General features: G+C 32.1%; 1 protein-coding gene across 1 annotated transcript in view; it reads left to right on the top strand.

The window, feature by feature from the left end:
• The first annotated feature begins 13846 nt into the window (after positions 1–13846).
• LOC106718908 (A disintegrin and metalloproteinase with thrombospondin motifs 7) overlaps positions 13847–23337 on the top strand; it is a 67656-nt gene continuing 58165 nt past the window's right edge. The window contains exon 1 of the mRNA XM_045682790.1: positions 13847–14066. The gene's annotated coding sequence lies outside the window, so the exon portion shown is untranslated. The remainder of the gene's footprint in view (positions 14067–23337) is intronic.

Here is a 23337-nt window from a genome sequence, read left to right as displayed (position 1 = left end):
AGCGTAATTTATATTTGAAATTTCCAGATAATACTAGAATTCCTGAAGAATATAATTTTATACCATTTGAAATACAATAAGTATTTAGCTATTTTGGTACATTCGTCGATAATCGAAGCTCTCGCTTTTTAATAAATCTACGTTCGATGATTTCATCAAATTCTGAAAAAATCCGCGTTAACAATTTATGTCTTATTTATATATCTACAGTGTGATCTCGATCACGTTTATAACCACTAAAGTTGTAAACATTAACTCGACCGCCCAAGTTCTCTCTTTGTATAGGCGTGGTTCTGTATGAATTGAACAGAATTACTAACTTAATTCACCAACAACTCCATTTCGCAACATCTCCATATGGAACGCTTGTAGACATTATGTAACAGTTTCCTGAATGGCATGCTTGCGTCTCAGAGCACTGGATCGCAACAGAATTACCATCAATACAATGGACCCCATTGCTTCAATGTTTTGAATAATGTAAACGTGCACGTATTAATGCACATTTGTCACCGGCAAATTGAAGAACATCGTCCGTTTGTAATTTGTCCCATAAAATTATAAAACTTGGCAAAAATCCAACCAATTCATTTAAGTGTTAAGACAATTCATTGGACTCATTTTGTATACAGCAAAAAGAATCGCAGACTGGTTATTACTGATTATAGTATCACTACCAATTTAATGTCACTTTTACAAATTGCCAAAACATAACACGTTAATTTGTGAGTGTCAGGGCAAATTATAAACAGGCGGCGTACACGAGTTGTCGGTGACACATCCGTTAATGACAAAACAAGTCTGCGAAAGACCCTTGCTCCGATACGCTCGTATCATCGTAATGGAGGCACGCCCGAGAACACTGCGCCTTCGAATTTAACTTTATAATTAACATTTGTTATATACCATTGGGTCGACTCGAAAGGAACGGGGAAGTATCAGGACTTTACAGAATAGAGGCAATTGTATCGCCACTCGAAGTAAATAGTGATACGAGTAAAATTCTTACAGTTTATGAAAGGTCCATCAAATTGATTTCCGGTTAAATTCTAGTTTACGTTATATGAAGGATTACTGTAAAAATTTAATGTAGCAGTAATTAAGCTCTCAGAAACAAGTCATTAATCACGTTTGTTGGGCTTTTCCAGACGTAGTCACATTACCCTGTTCGAAGAGACCCGATGAAACGCAAGTTGGTTTCCCATGTTTTTATAAAAATTATGCATTAGTAACTATTTAATTGACTTGTCATATATTTAATTGTCAGTTTCCAAGTCTTCTATTACTGAATTTTGTTATGATTCATACAAAAATGACGACACAAAGGAAGTTAACTCATTTAACTCAGGTACAAGACCATTGTTTATTTATATCGGAATGTCTCGTTGATATTCAAAAGAAGTCCTGTACTAAAATAATTCCGCGGAAATGCTTCCGACTCTAAATAAAATATGCCTCAACGATAGACTGTCATAGTAGCCATTGTTAGTAATGGTTGTATTATAAAAATACTTATCCTAGGAAAAGCTTCTTATGAAGTTATTTAGAAGCTTAAGCTTTAAGCTTTCTCTGCTAAAATTTTTATTGAGCCGCATTTTAATTAAATACGCTATCTTTTGGTGTCTACTATAACTAAACTCAACACGACTAAACAGTGATAGATTTGTGTTAGTTTGGAATCTAAACGTTAGATAGTAAAGCAATTTATAGCAAACTAGCTGTCGCCCGCGACTCCGTTCTAGCGGAATTAAAAAAAACATAATAAGTAGCCTATGTGTTCATCCAGACTATGTTCTACATCTATGCCAAATTTTATCAAGATCAGTTGAGCCGTTCCGGAAATACCTTCAAACAAACATCCATCTTTCCATTTAAACATTCGCATTTATAATATTAGTAAGATTTATCACTTGTATCGATGATTGGTAAGCTTCAATGTAAGTATTACTTATGCGTTTTCACTTGTCTTTTATATCCGTTAAATTAGACTGAAATTGTACCTGTCTATCACGGCCACTCCCCTAACTTTTGTTTTCGTCAAACCCTCTGAGGCAAAGGTCAAGTGAAACAAATTGCTTCTCGCAAAAGAACCTTGTACTACCATGTTATTTATGTTCATTATAATTTGTTCCTGTACTTAATATGTTATTATGACGCATCTAACTTTCAAAATTGCAATGATGAATTGAAAAAAACTATATACCCCGCCCAATTTTCCTCTTACAACAATCCGGAAAGAAATACCTACATTTTTTTTTTTATAGGAGAAGGGGGCAAACGAGCAACAGACCGAGAATTAGCTAAAACATTAGCTAAAACAGGTGGTTTTAGTCGATTAAAGCCGTAAAGTTTGAAGTGTTTCCAGACCTTGTGGCGTATTAAAAAAAAATTAAAGTACTATACTAAATAAAATGTATTAAATTAATTATATATCTAAATTAAGTTTTTGATTAACTCTCGGAATTAAATACAGTGAGCTTTGTGTCTAGTTTTAGTTTGTGTTAGCGTTTTTTCCTGAAAGCATTCTTAGAAAATGACCCACGAAAAATGTTTTTCAACAAATGTAATGAATCAACGTCGATTTTTAGCTCGTAGCTTTAACATACAGATCAAAGAACAACGATGCAACACTTGATAAATGATATCAAATTTTGTTGATCAAACTAAATTAAACTAAATATCCTATAGATCTATAGATAGAGCGTCAGTGGCTCAGGGGTTGAGCACTTTACTTGCAATCTGCAGATCCTGGATTCGAATCCCACCATGTACCAATGTGTACCAATTTTTCGATTTGCGATATACAAATGTGCATTTATCCGATGTTCATACGGTGAAGGAATAAATACGGTGATGAAAAAGAAGAGAAGAAATTCAATGGTATGTGTGAAGTCAACCAACCCGCACTGGGTCAACCTGGTTGACTATGGCCTGGTTACCCGTAAATTAGGTAGGGTAGGGTAGGCTCCGAGACCTTCGGTGGTGATATATAGTGATCTATCGTTGTATGTCTTGCCGTCGGCTTTCACTGATAAAACATCTGTGCAGAAACATTTAAATAAACAGAGGGGTTATAGTAGCTAATAGTTTTTGTACATATGAAAGTCTAGGTTTATACCATACCAGAAAAACTAACGTACAATTTTCTTTATTCTAATAAATATACAGGGTCATTGTACGTGTTTTGTGTTTGATAAAAAACGAGAGTAAAATGTTTCTGTTTATTTTTAGTTTGTCGTATTGTGATACATTTGCAAGTTTCCACTGTTGCGGATACGACTATTGCGTGCGTGCTCTGTGCGTAAACATAAACTTTTAATAAACTCCACATAAATACAGTGTATTACGAAATCCATTTGTAACTGTTTTTGTGTATAAATATTTAAATAGAGCAAGGTTAAGGTATAACCTAATTTAATATTATTTAGTTTCTATTTGACATTTGTGTACACATCTTTGGAATTTGTCTTAGACTATTCAGATATAATTTATAATGTTTCTTTACGATTATTTCTAATTACTATTCATTTATGTATATAATATGCAATTCGTTATACAACACTTTACATGTATGTTACAAATTATATAATTAATAATCATAAATGGAAGAGATTTTTTTAAACCCGCGGAAACTTCAGAGTAAAACGATCAGTGTGTGAACTTAGGCCTTTTTCAAAGTTTCAAAAATATATGTTTATTAAATAATGTAAACAAAAGGGCACTTATGACTAATTCTACGGACGTTATACGAGTACTTAAGGTTTGCAAAACAAGTAACCTTCAACGAATTTATGTAAATATCAAAAACAAATGAAGTGACTCATTTCCTCATTTCAAAAGTTCTAGAAACAAGTTCTAAATAAAAGAAATATCAATATAAAGAAAGAAGCAATTGCTAAAATTAATTAAAAATAGTATCAGACGAAAGGCTTGTGTTAATTTTCAATTGAGTAATTGGCCGAAGTGTTAGGTTCATGATATCATTGCTAACACTCTAATTTTCATAATTATCAAGATTAACATAGTTTACACTTGCCAGTACTGAACAGTGCAAGCACCTCGAACAATATTATTTGTTTATATGACCGTTACTGATGGTTATTATTTCAATAACCTCGAATTTAGTATAACAACAATATAACTCACGCCCGTTTTCCAGAGGGGTAGGCAGAGACTACGGACCTCCATTTGGCGCGGTCCTGACTCACCTCTCTTTTTCATTAATCTCGGAAGGTTAATTGCATATCGTATGATCTAGAACTTAACTAAAGCACTTAAATCTTCGATGAGAGACACCTTTAATCAATCCTCTTGCTTGACGGACGGACAAAACAAGAACTTCACCGATGTTTTTATTATGTACCTGCCAAGATTGTATAAAGCCGTAGGGTGAACATTAGTATGACGTCAAATGTCTATCATAGTTGTGTCCACAAAGATGGAACCGAGCTTGGATTGCTAACTCTAAGAACAGTAATTAAAATATATATGAAATTATCGAAACTGTTACAACACGTGCTTGACCCGTTATTATACAAATGACGTATAGGCTAGCCAGCTACAATCACAGACAAACGTAACATTGTCTAAAGTGGGACGTCTAGTTTCGTCTGAGAAAGCGTTATAAACAAATTCAATTGGCCCCAACTGGTGAATTTTTATACGGTAGCAATGAGATCATGAGGTGAATGGACTGCGGACGAGGCGCTCTGAGAAAATAGGTCGCTGGGACTCGACTGACATTGATTTGATTGATACAAATATGTTAGATGGTAGACAAGATGCGATAAGTCACCATGGGAATTGTTATAACTGCTCCTACAGATTAATTGAAGTGCCTGATATCATAGGATTGGAGGTTAGAATCACACTTTTAATTAAAACATCACTTCTAGCCTGTCAGCCAATCTAAGATGCGAATAGTCAAATTGCTCAGTTCAAGGAAATAAAAATCTAATTGTTGGAAATAGTCACAGTACATTATGAGGACTGGCAATAGTATTAAAAGCTTTAGCCTTAAGTCTATCTCAAGAATGGCGATCCTTTTCGTACCATTTCTCTAAAATGAGGTCGCAGACTTGCCATCAAATAATTTTGCCATGAAATATTCCGTACCGTTGAGATCACTTGCTTTTATCTATCTATATATATAAAGGAAAGTCGTGTTAGTTACACTATTTATAACTCAAGATCGGTCGAACTGGTTTAGCTGAAAATTGATGGGGAGGTAGTTTAGAACTCGGAGACGGACATAGGAACTTTTTTTATCTTGTGTGCTTTTTTTTTATTCCGCGCGGACGGAGTCGCGGGTAAAAGCTAGTTTCTAATAAAAAAAACGTATTTCACACTATTTTTGTAGTGCATAATGAATTTTATGATAGGTGACGTACCCAAAATATTGTGTCGCGTGCCATTAACAGCACGCATGCCAACAGTCCCTTGCCTAGCTATAATTAGAGTTGCCACCTTTTCGGGTTCAAGCTGATTTCAATATCGATTAGAGCTCGTAGCATGTCCTTTTAAAACTCAATTTTTTTCGTTGTTTTCATCGTTGAATTAAAAGCTCTAATTGTGCAATGAAGATTTGTACCTAATTGTCAAATTGAATTACGGTTTTCAAATGTCGGGCTATATGCCTCTAATCTAGCTCTGCTTCAGAATGTAATATAAGTCGTCGTAATGTCTCTTCTTATTAATCTATACTAGTTCTATCGCTCTTAACGGAAGCTTAATAGGCCAGTTAACTGCTGGAAACATATATAATGTGACCAAGAAACAGATTCGACTTTTAATTTATTAAGGTCTACGCTTCAACGCTCTAACATCGTAAAATCGATCATTAAATACTCTTGATATGGAATGATTTATAGCAGATAAAATAAAATTTACACAGAATTCCAAACAGAAAAAATACAATTAGGATTTCCTTAAATAATTATTTAAAATATATAAAAAAACTAGTAAGAGATTAAGAGTAAGCTACGGTATTATTTCTTGGTCGACTTTACATTATCGCATTTTTTGACCTTTGCCATTTGAATCAAATCTCGGAAAAATCTTAATTAGTACCCAAAAATGTCAGTACAACAATAGGCATAACTAAAAAAATGTTTTACCTGTCACAATACGTTTCAGTAAATGCGTTAGTTTTTTAAACATTTAAATGTTATTTTTAATTCTCTAAATCTGTAAATAAGACAGTGATTGTAGCGAAGTCCGTCTAGAAATCATCGGTGAGGAGCATGTCAAGGCGTGTAATCAATTCAGACTGCATTATCTGTATGAGCCAGTGAGCAGACGACGTAGACGGCGCCTACCAATTTAACAATGATGCCGTGTGACTTCTGTTGTGTAGACAGTGCCACATGAGCGACGACGACTTTAATAATTGTTAATGGAAATTGATATGATGGGATCTTCCTTACTAAGTTATTAATTGTGTATAGCCGAATAGAGTCAATATAGAGTATAGTAGGATGATGACCGACTCTCCATAGGGAAATGAATGAATGAATAAATGAATGATGGACCTGTCTTAAATTAGATTAATACGATACCCTGCTTTTCCATACCGTGTTTCTTTTTTATATTCTTCACTATTAACTATTGTGTCATTTAACATAAAATAAATGCTATAAACATTTACTAAGAATTCTTAGAGATTGCGTACTCTTTTACACAATTATCTTTTATTACCGAGGTCTAATATTTGATTATGAGAAAACTCATGTTGTGCAATAGAAATATTTTACGAGCTTAATAGAATTTTAGAATCAGTTTGCGAAGTGTGGCTGTCGATGTTGGCATATGTAAGTGGCGCCCGCCGAGTCCCGCTCGCTAAATCATACATTTTGGCATTGCGCCGAACATAGAGTAAATCATTGCAGACGCGCCAAAATATATTTCATCTTTTTTTGTTTTTAAATTTTGTAATTGTCGTAAGTTCTATGTTTTTTAATATCTTTTAAATTCAAATTATTCCTTCATTAGTAAAGGTAGAGCTAGATAGTACTTCCCTTTTTTACTAAATCTGTTAAAAGTCACAAAATTTAGTGAATCGAACAAATCAAATAATTTCAAACAGAGTAATCTGTTGTGTCCTTAGTATTTCGCATTTATACTACATTTTTCTTAGTCCGAAACATTTCAGCGTCACTATGTATGGAGTTTCAAGGCGCTAAGAGCCGCTATATATGTAGTAGTCCGCGTACCGCAAATTTTAGACCTTACGCCGCCAATCAATACTGACTGTTTGTGTCAGTCCGTGTATGCCTTTAGACTTCGCCAATCTGACGCCATCAGCTGAGAGTTCATATCTAATAGTAAATAGTTAACTTGTTGCTTGCCTTCATTAGACTTACAATGTGGAAGTTGAAATAACATCGTACTAGATCTTTGACTATAGACAAAGGGACTAGACAAGCGCGGAAAGTGAGATTAAGATGACAGTCACATAAGTGTATATCGTGCTGACACTTGTGCTTATAAACGCACAAAAAATTACACACTTATTTAAAACGAGCATACGAGGACAAGCAAGCATGTGAAGACATTATTGTTACTTTTTATTTGACAGAGAGAAATGCGCGAGCTTGACAGGTCCTGTCGCATAAAATCAAAGTACTGAATCAACCGTTCTATATATAATCAGTTAATATGCTTATCGATTTCAAGAAATACGAGTTTGTGATACAAGTTCGGTAATTCTTACTGTATCGTAATTGATCTTAATTGATTAATACACTTAAAGTAAAATTAATATTAATTAACTAAAACTACAAGCAGGTAAAATTTTGGCTCAAGGCTGAGTAACAGCCAAAAATATTGCTTTTCAGCTTGATACAAAATAATATGTATGTTTCTACTGTTAAAGCAGTTGTATAAAACATTGTGATCCTTCTTTCGGTAAAATTCACGGTTATTTATTAGTAACTTACCTTAACATTCAAGCTCGCTGTGAGCGAGTACTTACTCAAGTACTAGTAGTTACTGGAGCGAGCTTAAGTATTCAGTTAAGTATATTTTATTTCAAATTATAAAATTGGATTTAGGTGTATGTGTTTAGTTACATCAAGAACGCCATAAGCAGACACTAAACTTTTACATAAAAAATGCTAGTTTGTTAAAAAATATTCAACGCTCTAAAGGTAAAGATATCGTAAAGGTACGTAAGGCATTTCCTCTTTGAATCATTTTACTTTATTTAAAGAGAGCGAAAAACTAGCTGTTAATGATAGATTCGACCTAGAATTTCAGAAGCAGAAATAATAATTTTCTCTAGTTTGATTGAGTATAAGTATTTAAAAAATTCAAATTCCAATGTCACTTCAACGCGTGAAACATTTTGCTATTTAAAAGTCATAAATCTAGATTTTCTATGATAAAAGAGGTGCCAAATTAAAGTTGATAACTTTGCAAGAGTGACATGTTTTTTTATAGTGACATGTAATAGTTACATATTAAATGAGACACGGTAATTAATACAGCGAGATTGTTATTGGAAAATACGAGATGGTGACAATATTAAAATTAACATTTTATACAAATATAAAATATGTATAGGTCAATTTTGCTTCAGTGTTTTTAATTTTTATACCTATACAAGAAGAGCGTCAGTGGCTCAGGGGTTAAGCACTTGACTTGCAATCTGGTCCTGGGTGTACCATTCTGCCATGTACCAATGTGTTTTTCTAGTTTCGAATTACATATGTACATTTATCCGTCATTCTTACGGTGAAGAAAAACATCGTGATGCTGCACATATCTGAGAAGAAATTCAAAAGATATGAGTGAAGTCAACTAACCCGCACTGGGCCAGCGTGGTTCACTATGGCCTAGTCATCCCTAACTCAGGGCAGGCTCCGAGCCCCTCGGTGGGGACATATAGTGAGCTGTAATGATGAATAATTACTATGTTCTAAATCTGTGCCAAATTTCATCGAGATCCGTCGAACTGTTCTGGTGATATCTTCTAACACATACCTATGCACTCATCCATACATCCAAACATTCGCATTTATAATATTAATAAGATAGTAAGATTAATAGGTTTCTCTAGACATTGGTTTTTGTCACTGCCATATTTTTAAGACAATTAGGTAAATAGACCAAAAAAATGTGATATTTCATATCTAGAAATCTATCAAAGGAGTGACATTAACGAATTTTATTTTTATTATTTAGATTCGTACAATTTTCAGGGTTCAATTGACACATTGGATTTATAGCAGTTGTCATAGGAACGTATTAAAACGCTCTTTATCATATAAATACGTAACCTTAATAAATGTAGTACATAAACAGATAGTGATATAGTAAAATTTATTTACCCTGGATAAATATATATTCCTGTTTATGTGGACATGTCCGGTACTATGATGTATTTAGGGCGCCAGACTGCTCCATATAATAAACGGGATATTCTATTATAGTTCAAAGTATAGTGATTGTTGAGCAAATGTGTATTTTACAGGATATATATATTTTTTTAATTAGCTCGTTCTAGTTGAATTTAAAGTGATCATGATTTATTACATAAACACCTGTACGAAAGATAACTTAAATATATCAGTTTTGGTAAGAGATGTCAATTTGAAAGGTGACATGATCAAGAAGGGAGTGACGAATGAGATGACGGAAGAGACTGATATGGAAGACGAAAACTTTTGTGCCCACCCTACGTGAGTGGGACGAGGACAAGAAGATGATGATCTCAGTTCTGTCAAGGGATGTCAATTCTTTATAACACTAGTACTTTGACAGTAGAAACCAATGGTTATACTGGCTAATGTAATATTACCTAGACAAGCATTTAACTATAACAACATTGTATGACCTAGAGGGGTACCCTCACCTCTCTCACATTCATATATAAATGATCATATCAGTTACGGGTGCTCTCTAACTATGTATATTACTACGATGTAGACTAAGTTTTAAAATTCGAAATAAACATCAAGGATACCACTTATTTAAGATTAGTTGGTATTCCTACGTGTATAAATAATGAATAATATTAATTTGTACGCTGACAAGCATTAGAGTGGCACGCGCTTGTTTATTTGACGACTTGTTGATGGCTCTGTGGACCTCACACGTTCGAGAATTAGCCTAAATACAAACTTGAATCATAAGAACGATTAATTTATTTAGATATTCAGTCTACGTACATGTATGGAGAACTTGTACATAGTAAGTATATTTGCATTATATTTAACTTTAAAATAAATAAATAAAAATAAAATTTAAATGGACTGACAGGTAACTTAATTTATTTGTCGTTTAAACGGAGGCATTTTTCTTCTTTATTTTTGTTTTCCTGTTATGAATTATTCATTGTGTTTTATTATACTGTAAAGTATTTTGTGAAATATGTATTTTCCGGGAAAGATTCTATCGTTTCGACAAAACTGTTGAATGTATTCCCAGATACGTCAAATGGTTATTACGTTAATTTATTCATACATTTTATGTTACATTTGTTTTTAAGTAACACACATTTTTTTCAATTAATTAAATTGTTAGTTATGTAATATCCCATCGGAGCCCTACTAGTGTCAATAAAGTGATGCGATTGGTGACATCAGCGTCTGGAACGACCTTCCGTGTAATGACACTACGTTTCATGTCAGCGTACTAGAGGAGTGTTTCTCAAACTTTTTTACCCACTAAAGGAACAATCACTAAGCCCTATGACCTCAACAAAAAATCCAAGTCCAGGACTCCTGCAGGTATTATCATCTTTCAATTGCTTCCACTTTACGTCTGTCTTCTGTGTTGTTGTGGTATTACACCGGCCGACTCCGTTGTTGCGGGTTCTACTTATTATATTTGACGCTAAATTTAAATAAGTACAAGCAACGTTCATTATAAACAGGATTCTTATCACGATTAGACTTTTTGAGCTCCCGATGTATCGATGTATTTGAAAGCGTCATGTTCGTAGGATCTCCAGTCGTGGTAAGAAACCCGTTTCTTGAGAACTCTATCTTAGTAAAAAAACGAGAATTATAAAACCTATTAACTTTTATATTTAACTTTCCAGCGCTCCTCAACATTACTCGAAGATTCGGTCGGCCCCTGATATAGGTATCTTTAGTTGATATTAGGGGTTAGTGCTACTTTGAGAACCTATGAATTAAAGTGAACTGATTTCAACAAGTCCTATTTCGGCAGACGTACGCATTGCCTACGTGACCTGCTATACTAAACAAATTTATCAATCAACTAGCTTATTTATTTTCCATTACACCAGATTACACTTATCTCGTTATCTTTTAATAGAAAATAAAATCATGGTTACATCAGAGGGTGCTTTAGAGAGCGAGTTTTTATTTGTAACTTCACAACTTTTTTACCCATTTCATGAAACTTCTTATTAGTTTAGTTATTGTTAATCTTGTTTACTTTGTATTTGTCGCATGTTAATTTTAGATCAAAGTGATTGTCTCGATTGTAACTTGTAATGATTTCGACGAAAACAATATTTTACTCTTAAACGTAGACAATAAACATTTTTATTTGTACGTCGTTGGCGTGTATTTTAATTCCAATTCCTTCTTTTATACTGTTGTAAATTTTTCAACGTTTTAAGAGTTCTTTGATTTAAACAGTGCAATTGAAAAAATAAATAATTTGTGGTCATAAGGATAAATAAAAAAAGATCTGGTACATACATTAATAAGACTAATTACATCTCTACATTAATTTAATTACCATAAAAAAAATCATACGAGAAAATGTAGAGGTTAAAAGATATTGTCCTTCGTTAGTTAGCCAATTGATTAGGTAATATTTGGTCACTTTAATATTTTTGGAAAACGTATGCTAATTTAACCAAGCCGATTATAGTTGGTTTTTTCATTAAATAAAATGAATTTATAACTCATTTTTATACAAAATCACATTTAAAATCAGTAATTTTAACTAATAAATATATTTTTGTAAAACAAAATGCCTATCATGATTTCGTTTTCTGTGCAAGCCTACTATGAGGTCGACAGAAACTAACAACGCAGGTTAATCATTTGTCCAATGGTTTTGGTTCACATAGAGCACATAAAAATATTAACTTTTAATTAAATAGAAAAGATTTAAATACCTTTGTATGCCTCCAGATGTGGCGAGTGTGGAAAATTCTTAAGTTGTATCAAGAATAACAAAAAAAGTGTCAGTAAAAAAATATACCCGGATATAAAAAATAAAACAATTTGCATGTAAATTGGGAACAAGTTTGAATAAATACAACTGACTAATTTGGTATCGCAAAAATTATTGTTATCATCTTTTCGTCAGCGTTTTAAGTGGTGCTTATTTTTTTAAGATACATAGAATAATAAAAATAATATGTTTCGTAGATTTATGTAACATATTTAAATGTACTTTGATATAAAAAAAAAAATTATTAGATTATAATTTGTGTTCATGTAATATGTTGGCTTCCTAAAATAAATAAATAAATAAATAAATAAATAAATAAATATTTTGTTATTATTTTTTTATAAAATGTACTAGCTGTCGCCCGCGGCTCAGTCCTCACGGAATTAAAAACAATACCTAGCTAACTAGCTTATGTATTCTTAAAGACTGTACTACATCTGTGCGAAGTTACAGCGAGACCCGTTTTGATGTTCTGGTGATACCTAAAAATAAATATCCATCTATACATCCATCCAACCATCCAAACATACATCTGAAGATTCACTTTTATAATATTAGTAAGATTAAATAAAAAATATGTTGATAAATAAATATGAATTAAATTAATAATAAATATTTCCCCTCGAATATTTCATTCATCTTGATTGTGTCGAAACAGGAGATAGGCCTTTCATTCTCCCAGTGATTTATATAGATCTGATATAATAGCCAAATTACAGTCGCAAAACAAACCAAATCTACCAGAAAATATATATTATATGTTAACTGGTTTAAAAGTAATATGTACTTAATTATAAATAATTAGATCTTATTTAATATTAATCTTATCACCTCTTGTATATTTTATTCCTACTTCTAATATTCAGAAATACTATAAATTTTTCTTTGTTGACATAATTAGAACTTATTTATAATATCTGTATTTATTTAAAATAGCTTTCGCCCGCGACTTCGTACGCGCGGAATTATAAAAAAACTTAATAAGCCTATGTGTTCTTCCAGTCTATGTTCTACATCTGTGCCACATTTCATCAAGATCCGTTGAGCCGTTTCGGAGATATCTTCAAACAAACATCCATCCATCCATCCATCCAAACATTCGCATTTATAATAATATTAGTAAGATATACATTCTTTAATTCGTAAAAATTTGTTCTTAAAACTAATTTTTAACTTTTTTATTAATTTTACCGTTTACGATGTTTTCCAAGTTTTTTTTCGTAATGAAAGCTCGTTTAATTTTCTTTCTTCAAACACTTAATACACATACAAATTTTTGACGTATGTACGAACGTAAGTACAATCGTGCACGCAAAAATGAGGAGCGCAACACAAGTATATTCGCATACATAATTCAATTTTCAATTGACAATCCTTGTTGAGTTTAATTGTTAGGGCTCTGTCTGCAGAGAACATTAATACATAAATATAGTGCAATTCGGGAAAAGTATGGACTGAGTATAAAAATATTAAAATTGGAGTCGGGGAGCAGAGTCAGTAGTTGCGCGCGCGCAGTTGCGATTCAGTGGCTCGGTAGTCGTCGCGCGGTACAGTCACGTCGACAAGTCGCTCCGTCTCAAAGTCTTCCGATAAATCCGAACGCATTCACGATATTCATGCTTCTATAATAAATTTTAACTAACGATTTTATTACAATCGAATAATTTATTACTAGACGACCCTTTACAAAATTATAATATTAGTAAAGGAATCAAATTACATATTATCAAACACGTGTATATATATAGTTTGCGCGAACACGGTATCGTCCGGATCCACGTTTTTCGCTGCTAGTGAATAAATTAGCAGCCGGCGCGTCTCGCGTGAAATTTCACTTTTTGCCGGCGAGGATCGTCTCAACATGTCAACGAGAACGAGATATGGACGAAAATGGAACTATGAACCGAGTAAGTACAACAAATTACAATGCTATAATCTTCTGAATAGGTATATTTCATTAGAAAAGTCGATATGTTAAATTAAATCGGAAAATAGACGGTGAACAAAATAACTTTAAAAAATGTATACGTACTTACAAAATTCACGAACAACTTCAAATTATAGGGTGCTATTTGGAAAAGTAATATGATTTTCTTTATAAAAGTTATATCAAAGTAACTCTTTAATTTTTTATCCAATTCAGAAAATTCATTACGAAATGTCAAAACTGATGTTGACAGTTTCCTAATTATAATTTGTAAACTCTTCAGCAGTTATGTTAACAATTTGATTACCTTTTAAAAATTAGTTTACGAACTATTTGTTTTTTATTCTCTATCGTGACACAATTTTTAAATTCAGCTGAATACATAAACTCTCTCTCTAACATTAATGTTTTATTTATTTAACTGCATTTACTCTATATTTACTTAAACTTCTTGTAGCAACGTAATATTGTAACTACAAACTATAAGAATTAAGTTTTAAATAATAATAACATAAATAAACAACATAAATAATAACGAAATCATTTTAAATAGGATTAAAATATAATAAACTGTTACTTATACCTTATTCAATTCAAGAAAATATATTTTTTGTTATGTATAAAATGAAGACAATTATTGTTTAAGCTATCTCGATTGATAAAACTAAATGATATTTCAAAATAAAAATAAATGTAATTTTTAAGATTTATTAACGTTAGCGCTATAGTATAAAAATGGCGCCATAAAATCTGTTCGTTGAATAAATGAAGGTATAGAATGAAACGCGATATTTTTTTTATTGAAAATTTTTAATCTATTTATAGAGACTGTGCGCCTACAAATTACATTAAGGTTATCGAACGTAAATTGACCTAAGGAAAAAACATAACAATTAAAAATATTCGATAAATTTAATCGAGAACTTTGTATAGTAATTTTTATCTACTTGAATTATTAATGATAAATATTTTTATAGTTTTAAAATAATTATTTTAGTATATAGTTATCAAATACGGTTAAAACTAAAAGATGAAAACGTAGATATTTTTGGGGTGAATGACTTGTGTTTCAGATGTGTTAATTTCATTTTTTGTCACATCAGCAATGTTGCTAGTGGTGGTTAAAAACCACTAGCAACTGTATTGTTTAAAAATCGAAGTGTAAATTGTTCCAAAAATTTCATAAGCGAATTTACGAAATAGATCGATTTCTAAGAAAATCAATTAATATTTGGTGTGTTCTATAATTTTCGAGCAACATCTTTCATTAATTGGCTTCAATTTAAAACCTTTTAGCGCCTTATGTGTAGACAGAGCCTCATATTGGGTAACCGTGCCGTTATAGTCTGAAAAATGTGGGCTGTATGTTAGTCTCGCTTATTACGGACTATTTATATCAATTAAAGTGTCGTTGTTAATTTCCGCGATACTTTCTTGAGAGCTATTTCGTTTAAAGTCTACGAACGTGTGGCCTCAATCGAATTTGTTTAACGAGTTCTCTATCGGGCTATTGCTAACATAAATGAATTGCTTGAATTCACAGACACACAATGTCAATCTCTTTCGTTGATAATTGTGTGACAAACTGTTACTTTTCACAGTGGAATTACCAAATATCGTCTTAGGTATTTTGGTAATATTGTGGTAACAGACGAGATGCTCTATATAATCAATAGCATTGCGTCATTGATATGGTCTAAATGGACTGTAGCAATAAAAGTAGCCCTCACCGTGAACCCGCTTCGGATCCGTGGCCCCGCTGAAGGCCGCTTCACAACGCGGCTGGTTTAAAAATAGGGTTGCCACTGTTTTGTACATTGTAATATTCAACAAATGATTAAACAGATAAAAAGCATTTTCATAGAGATTATTCGACAGTAAAAATAGGTTATCGACTATTTCAGTATGTCAAATTAATTCTAAACAAATTAAATTATGTTAAATTATTTTTACGTACTATATTGTTCTCTTTACTGTATAATTAATAATAATAAAGTGTAGATGGCAACCCTAATTACGCTTATAATACGCCGTGAATAATGAAGATGTCTGGTTTCACTTTCGTTTCATATTTTTGGCACTAAACGTACCGGAAGAGTAACCTTCTTTGTCGTGTTTAAGACAAAAGACCGCAATCGCCGACTGCACAATGTAAAGTTGAAAACAATTGAATTATAAGTTATTATTTCTGTTCTGCTTTTACTCATAAGTTGCTAGCTGTTTTCGTCCGGATAAAAAGTCTCTCCAATGATTACATATTTAGTGAAGCATTTAAAAAAGTGAGATGTACTGTTCGCCATGTTTGAAATGACGTTCCTCTACTTAAATTAGGGGTTTGATCTTAATGAATATCAACACCCTTAGTAACCATGGAAGGTGTCCGAGTGTAGCATATGACATAATTGAATATATAATTGTTAGAAGAATAGTTAATATTCCCTTTAGTATCGCATTGCATTGTCACGATAAGAACGGTCATTGAACGTGCGATCGTGAACTTGGCCCGGCAGCCTTCGACGCGTCTTACGACATCGCTTTGTCGACGGTAGCGCCTCTCAGCGGGGAAAGTATTGTCTGACATAAACTGTTGCATTATCATTAAAAAAAAGACAGAAATCTAAACAAAGTACCTTAGTAGTTAAGAAATGTAGCTGTTATAAGATGGGTTAAATTTTCTGTGAGATTTAATATTAAACTCTATTTTATCTGGAGGTATAGGTAAAGGTAGTATCTTACATTTTTCTCGCTTAAATTAAATTAATTTGAAACAAACGATAAAGATAAAAAGATAATCTAGATTTAAGCTTCAGAACTTTTGTTACCATTTGCTGCGAAAAATAAATTTAATAATAGTTAACACGTAGTCAAAATCCTAGAAACTCCAGCTATTCTTTATTAATAATTCGAAGAAAAAATCTTTAGTTTCTCTTACACCTTTTGAAAGATGCTCTATAATTCTGGTAGAAAATGTTGAAAAGTTACTAATGATGTTTATTATTAGCATTAATTATATGGTAACCATAATTTTCGTATTTCGTTGTCACGAAAACCGCAGATTAATTAATTAAGGAAAGAACTAATTAAACAATTGAACAAAATAAATGAAAATCGTTATTCTCTGACAACTATTCTACGACACAGGGTATGTTTGATTTTGGTTTTATTATCTATCTATATATATAAAAGAAAGTTGTGTTAGTTACACCATTTATAACTCAAGAACGGCTGAATCGATTTGACTGAAAATTGGTGGGCAGGTAGCTTAGAACCAGGAAACGGACATAGGATAATTTTAACCCGTTTTCTTTTTTTTTTATTCCGCGCGGACGGAGTCGCGGGAAAAAGCTAGTTTTTAATAATTTAATTGAAAGAATTTAAGTCAAAGAATTATGCATTTTACAATCGAATCTTAATTTGAATTTGCATGTCGCTTTATTGTGTTTGTTTCTTTAGAATGCAATCAACAAAGTTTATTATTATTTTATAACGTGATAAAGACAACTCATTCATATTTATTGAAAATATTACATCTCGTCTGACCATTATAGTTATTACTACGATAAAGCAAAAAAGTTATAGTGGTGGACGATGTTTTCTGTCATTTTTTCCGGTGAAATCTTATTTATGTACCATTTTAACTAAATATTAAAGTATTTCACAATTTATATTAACTTAATCAATAAAATTAGTTACATTTTAGTATGTAATTATATTAAAATATATTTTTATTAATTATTACTTGTGGATACTAACAGATTTAGTAGAATCATAACGTGACCTCAAAAATGTATCATCGGTTAACTATTAATGCTAATTTTTAGGCGTGAAAGTGTTTTTTTTTATGAAATGACTATCAAAACTAGTCATAAATCATTCTATAAATAATTAATTCAATATAAATATTGAAGTAGTCGGTATTGGCAATTTATCAACTACCACAACTATCTTTTTACGTCTACTCACATACAAATGCGTACATTTTTATTTCCATTATCGTCATACCAGAAATAAAAGTGAATAAATATTAAAATGTTATAAAAGTGACACATTTGTAAACATGTAAGAGCTATCAATAATGGGTATTTAACAAAACTGATTTCCATTGACTCAACGACGAAGGTTATAACCTTAAAATCAGACGTCAACATGAATTATTTATATTTTCTGTTTTGATAATAAAAAATTTAATTGCAACATTCACAAGATCAATACGGACTTGCGGTTTACAGTTGCAGGGATTCCCAAAGTTGTCGATATCCACGACCTCTTGGGGTCGATATAGAACTTAAAGCATTGCTTATTCTCACTCTGTCTTCTATTGACCTAAGTCAGAATGAAAAATTATAATAATAATTGAGGGAATCCCAGTTATATATATCCAGGTATAGTGTGTAATTAAGGGTTTATATATATGTATATATCGTAAACACGTAGTATATTTATTACTTTATATTTTATTATTATTTACTTACTTTATCTATCATATAAAAACCAGCCAGGCGGAGACAGAATAATAATAAGGTAATTTGTAACAGTTCATTTTGGAAAAGGGATCACTTGTCCAATATCGTTTGGGGATCCGTGGTTTAAAGTAACTTATTAGTCTGAATTTGATTTAATTCGTTGTAATCAAATTTGGCATTGACAAGAAAAAATTGTACCATATTTAAAGATTTTATACAAATAAAGTAGGTAAAATCAATAAAATCAACCGCCGTTTGCGGTTATAATGCGTTACCGGTTGTTAAATAATTATAAACAAGATATCTTATTCCTAAATATGATCTTACTAATATTTAAATGCGAAAGTTCGGATGGATGGATATTAGGTATCTCCAAAACGGATCAATGGATCTCGATGAAACATAGTCTGGAAGAACACATAGGTTACTAAGTAAGGTTTTTTTTTATATCGCGTGAACGGAGTCGCGAGCAGTTAGTCTTGTCATGTAATGTTGGGTTTCAACTGCTAAAGCAGTGGAAACCCACAATCATCACAAAGTAAACATCATTGCGAGTGGATCGGTATGGTAACGAAAATGATAAAAAAATTATATTTATTGATTTCATTTATTTAATTTTTTCCTACTCTTTTGAATATCTTTATCATATTTGACTGACCAGATTAATAAACAAATATTAAAAATATATTCTAGATATTATAGTTTATAGACAGGACTGTACTAAATCATAGAGTGCACCGGGTGAACGGTCTGTCTGTCTGACACATTGGCCTATATACGTGGGACGTTTTACAGCTTCCTCATCTGATTTCCCTGAACTTGCGGTTGCTCGGCCCATGGAAATTAGATATCGAGTAAAACAGATGCTCGTAGTTGAGTCAAAAATAAACTGCACGCTGATAGGTGGATTTACTACATGGATTTGTAAGCGCAAGAAAGCGTAATGCGAAAATATTTTCACAGAATTGATAGTTTTAAGTGTTTTTTTAAAAAAATAAAAGTTTTATCAAGTGTGAATCCAATAATCGATTCTTAAAATCGTTCCAAAGATTATTTTAAATACGAGTACGAAAATGATTCGAACGCTATCTAAACAGACGGCGACAGATCTAACATCTACGCAGGCGTTTTCGCTTGTTATTGCTAACCTAAGATCGATCAAATTCGAAATAAATAAATATATTTTTATAAACAGCGGTCGCCTGCTACTTTGTCAGTGCAAACGTTATTCTGTTTATGTTCACTGCCAAAATACATTATCATTTCCTTTGCTCCTTAAATACAGTTTTTACTAGTTAAGAAGACTAGGCAACATTGAATATTGTAAACTTAGTGTGAATTAATAAATATTTTTCATTTTTAATTTATCGTTCAAAGGACGTTATGATAGTAGGTCACCAACTCTATGTATTTCATATGAGAGTCTTTTTACCAAATAGAATGGTGCAAAACCATTGTATTCAAATACAAAAATATGGACGTTTACAAAATAAATTCAACAAATGTTTAGTTGTATTTTCCATTTCATAGTCCAGAAACGCTTTCCACATTTTTGACACTTTCACATATTTGTTCTCAATGTGCAAAAGAAATGAGTGTTGTCTTCCTACATTAGTAAAAGACTAGAGAATTTTTTCAATACATACATCCAGTGATCTATAAATCTATAAATAAATCGCCTTATTTCACAGCGAGCTCAAACAAATGTACTGTATATTTTTATGATAGTAACGTATACGCTGGTCATTATCATTTTATAACTGGACCTTTACGGTTTAATGCGCGCCCAGTTTATTTATACTCCCTTTTATGACAAACTTTTACGCATAAAATCATGAATATAAATAAAATAGGGGCAAGTCGTTGCTATTTTACATGCCGGTATTTTGAGATGTCCTTATGGAGTACTAATTTCTTACTTTGCATTTCGTCCAGTTAAATAACCCGAAATCACTTCTGATTGCTACTAAATGAAAGAGTATAGAGAATTTAAAGAAGTTTGTTAGAAGGTATCTCCAGAACGGCTTAATGGATCTCGGTGAAATTTGGCATAAATGTAGATCATAGTTTGGAAGAATACATAAGCTACTAATTATATATCTTTTCTTCCGCAGGGACTGACTATGAATCGTGTAATTTTCTTTGCAATATCTTAAAACAGCAAAATCAATTATATTTTATACATATTATATTGGCTACATAATTGTCCTTTGAAAACCTATTAGTATTTATCTGCCGTTGTGATTTATTTGACTATCAATTAATCAGTCACTCTATCGTTATACTTTTAACTTAGTATAGACTATCTAAATCTATGTATAAAAGTTATGTATGTCGTGTAAAACCCATTTATTGCGAACATATGTTAATATGTTAATTTTATTTAAATATGCAACACGATCTTGACCCTCGTATCTATACTACTTTATATTCACTGAACCCGGTTCGATGACTTTTAGAACATTTGTCTCTTTGTAATATACAAAATCATACGTCTTTCAATGATTACTTAATCGTATTATTGTAACAAAATTTATTTTAAGGTTTTAACCTTTCGATAAACATCTTGTACTAAGTAGCTTCAAACTTTCGTGGTTTTTACTAATATACTGTTCGTAAGAAACAGGATTCTTACCACGAATAGGCGTCACGTCAACCCGTGAACATGGCGCATGCAACTGTGCCGAAATGTCGGGAGCTCAAACAGCCTAATCGTGGTAAGAATCCCGTTTCTTACGAACATTATATCTTGTACTAAGATTTAAAAAGTCAAATGAGACGTATCGTTTTTGACATAAAATACAATATGACTGTAATTCGAAGTGGACATAGAGATATTATGTTGAACAGCTATCCACTAAAATATGACCACATCTTACTTATCTTACTAATATTATAAATGCGAATGTTTAGATGAATGGATGGATTGATGGATAGAAGGATGGTTGAATGTTTATGAGAATAGTATCTCCAGAACAACTGCTGGATGGATCTCGATGAATTTTGGCATAGAGGTAGAGCATAGTCTAGAAGAACAAAAAGACATATAGTTTTTTTTCCGCATGGTTGGTGTTGCGGTCGATAGCTAGTATTAAATAAAACACAATCCAAATAACATATATCAATATCGATAAATCTTGTTTACGCTATTTATTTTAAGCTTAGCAACCGACATTTGACTATAAGACTCGTAATTGCAATGTCGTATTTATATGGAATCGATAAAAAATTAACAAATTTCCAAGCATAAAAATCTGTAAGCAAATTAGTGTTTAGTCTATGAAATATCGGATATATGTTCAATGAACTTTGGAATTTTTTAAACATGTCAATTTACTATCACGGCATAGTTACAGTTTAATGACAGAGTGGATACGCCTTTATTATTGTTTTCTAAATCTGTTTTTTTTTTTCACAGCAACCATACATATTGTTCTTACCAAAATCTATGTGGGGTCAACGAACAAGCTTTGGTCTTCGTAATCTATCTTCAGTTGTCACATCCACTTCTCCTTAAGCCTACTTCTACGTACAAGTTCTCCTTGTTACACGTCTTTCACAATATACGATAAGGTCAAAGTTTACCGTGATCAGGTTCCTACATTCTTCAGTTCATTACATAATAGTCTTCGCACCGTCTAGCTGTCGCAAACATTATCAATTTTGTCAATCTCATTGGTCAATTCTCGCGATGTTTACGCGTATGTGTAAGATGTACGTAAATATATTTACAAATCAGGTTACGTCTATAGTCAATGAATTTAATTCGCTTCCCACTTTAGGATAAACTATCAGCTGTCACCGTAAGAGGTATAATTTATAAGTATGTATTGTTTATGACGAATTTTCGACCTAATTGCATTGGATGCGTCGAATGACATTTCATCGGATTGGGTAGGAAATAAATGTCCTCGACAATGGCAGGCATAGTTCACGACAACTCGTAGAAATTAACGCTAATTTTTATTACAACTGCAGAGACTATAAAATGGCGATGTTTAATTATTACCTGTTTAAAAATTCACATTGATGTCAACAGTGGAAACAAATTATATTCCCACGATAATTTATTGACACACTTGTAAAAGTTGTTCTAATTTTTATGTAGGAATTGGTGTCTATAATATTCAAGACCGTCTCGTATTTAAAACTTAATAAGGAAATTAATATCATGTAGATTCGTATCTTATTTTACTCCGTATGAGATAAAACAATTAAGATAAGTTAAAAATTATTAGAGTAACAGTATTCATTATTTTGTTTAGAAGGCTAAATAGTGCCATTTGTATTTAACAAACATTCGTCAGGTGACAATCTACAATACCATAAGATGTATCAATGGGAACTAGAAATCAATAAAGACAAATCATCGTTCTCTCGTTGACCAATATATTTAACTAGCTTTTACCCGCGACTCCGTCCGCGCGGTATAAAAAAATAGAAAACGGGGTAAAAATTATCCTATGTCCGTTTCCTGGTTCTAAGCTACCTGCCCACCAATTTTCAGTCAAATCGATTCAGCCGTTTTTGAGTTATAAATAGTGTAACTAACACGACTTTCTTTTATATATATAAGATAACAGTTTAAAATTATTTAATAATATAGTGGCCTCATTTCGTCACCTGAACTACGTATTTATAACACGAATGCGAGATATTGTACTTTATTAGTGTTTAATGATTGTTATATCGTAGTTGGCTTGTTAAATGCCATCCACAAAACATTCTTAACAGTAACACGCGGCTAAGTATATAAATCCGCCCGCCCACGGTCTTTCGAAACATTCT

The sequence above is a fragment of the Papilio machaon genome, chromosome 20 (assembly GCF_912999745.1).
Source record: "Papilio machaon chromosome 20, ilPapMach1.1, whole genome shotgun sequence".
NCBI lineage: Eukaryota > Metazoa > Arthropoda > Insecta > Lepidoptera > Papilionidae > Papilio > Papilio machaon.
This window is presented reverse-complemented; position numbering and strand designations above follow the sequence as displayed.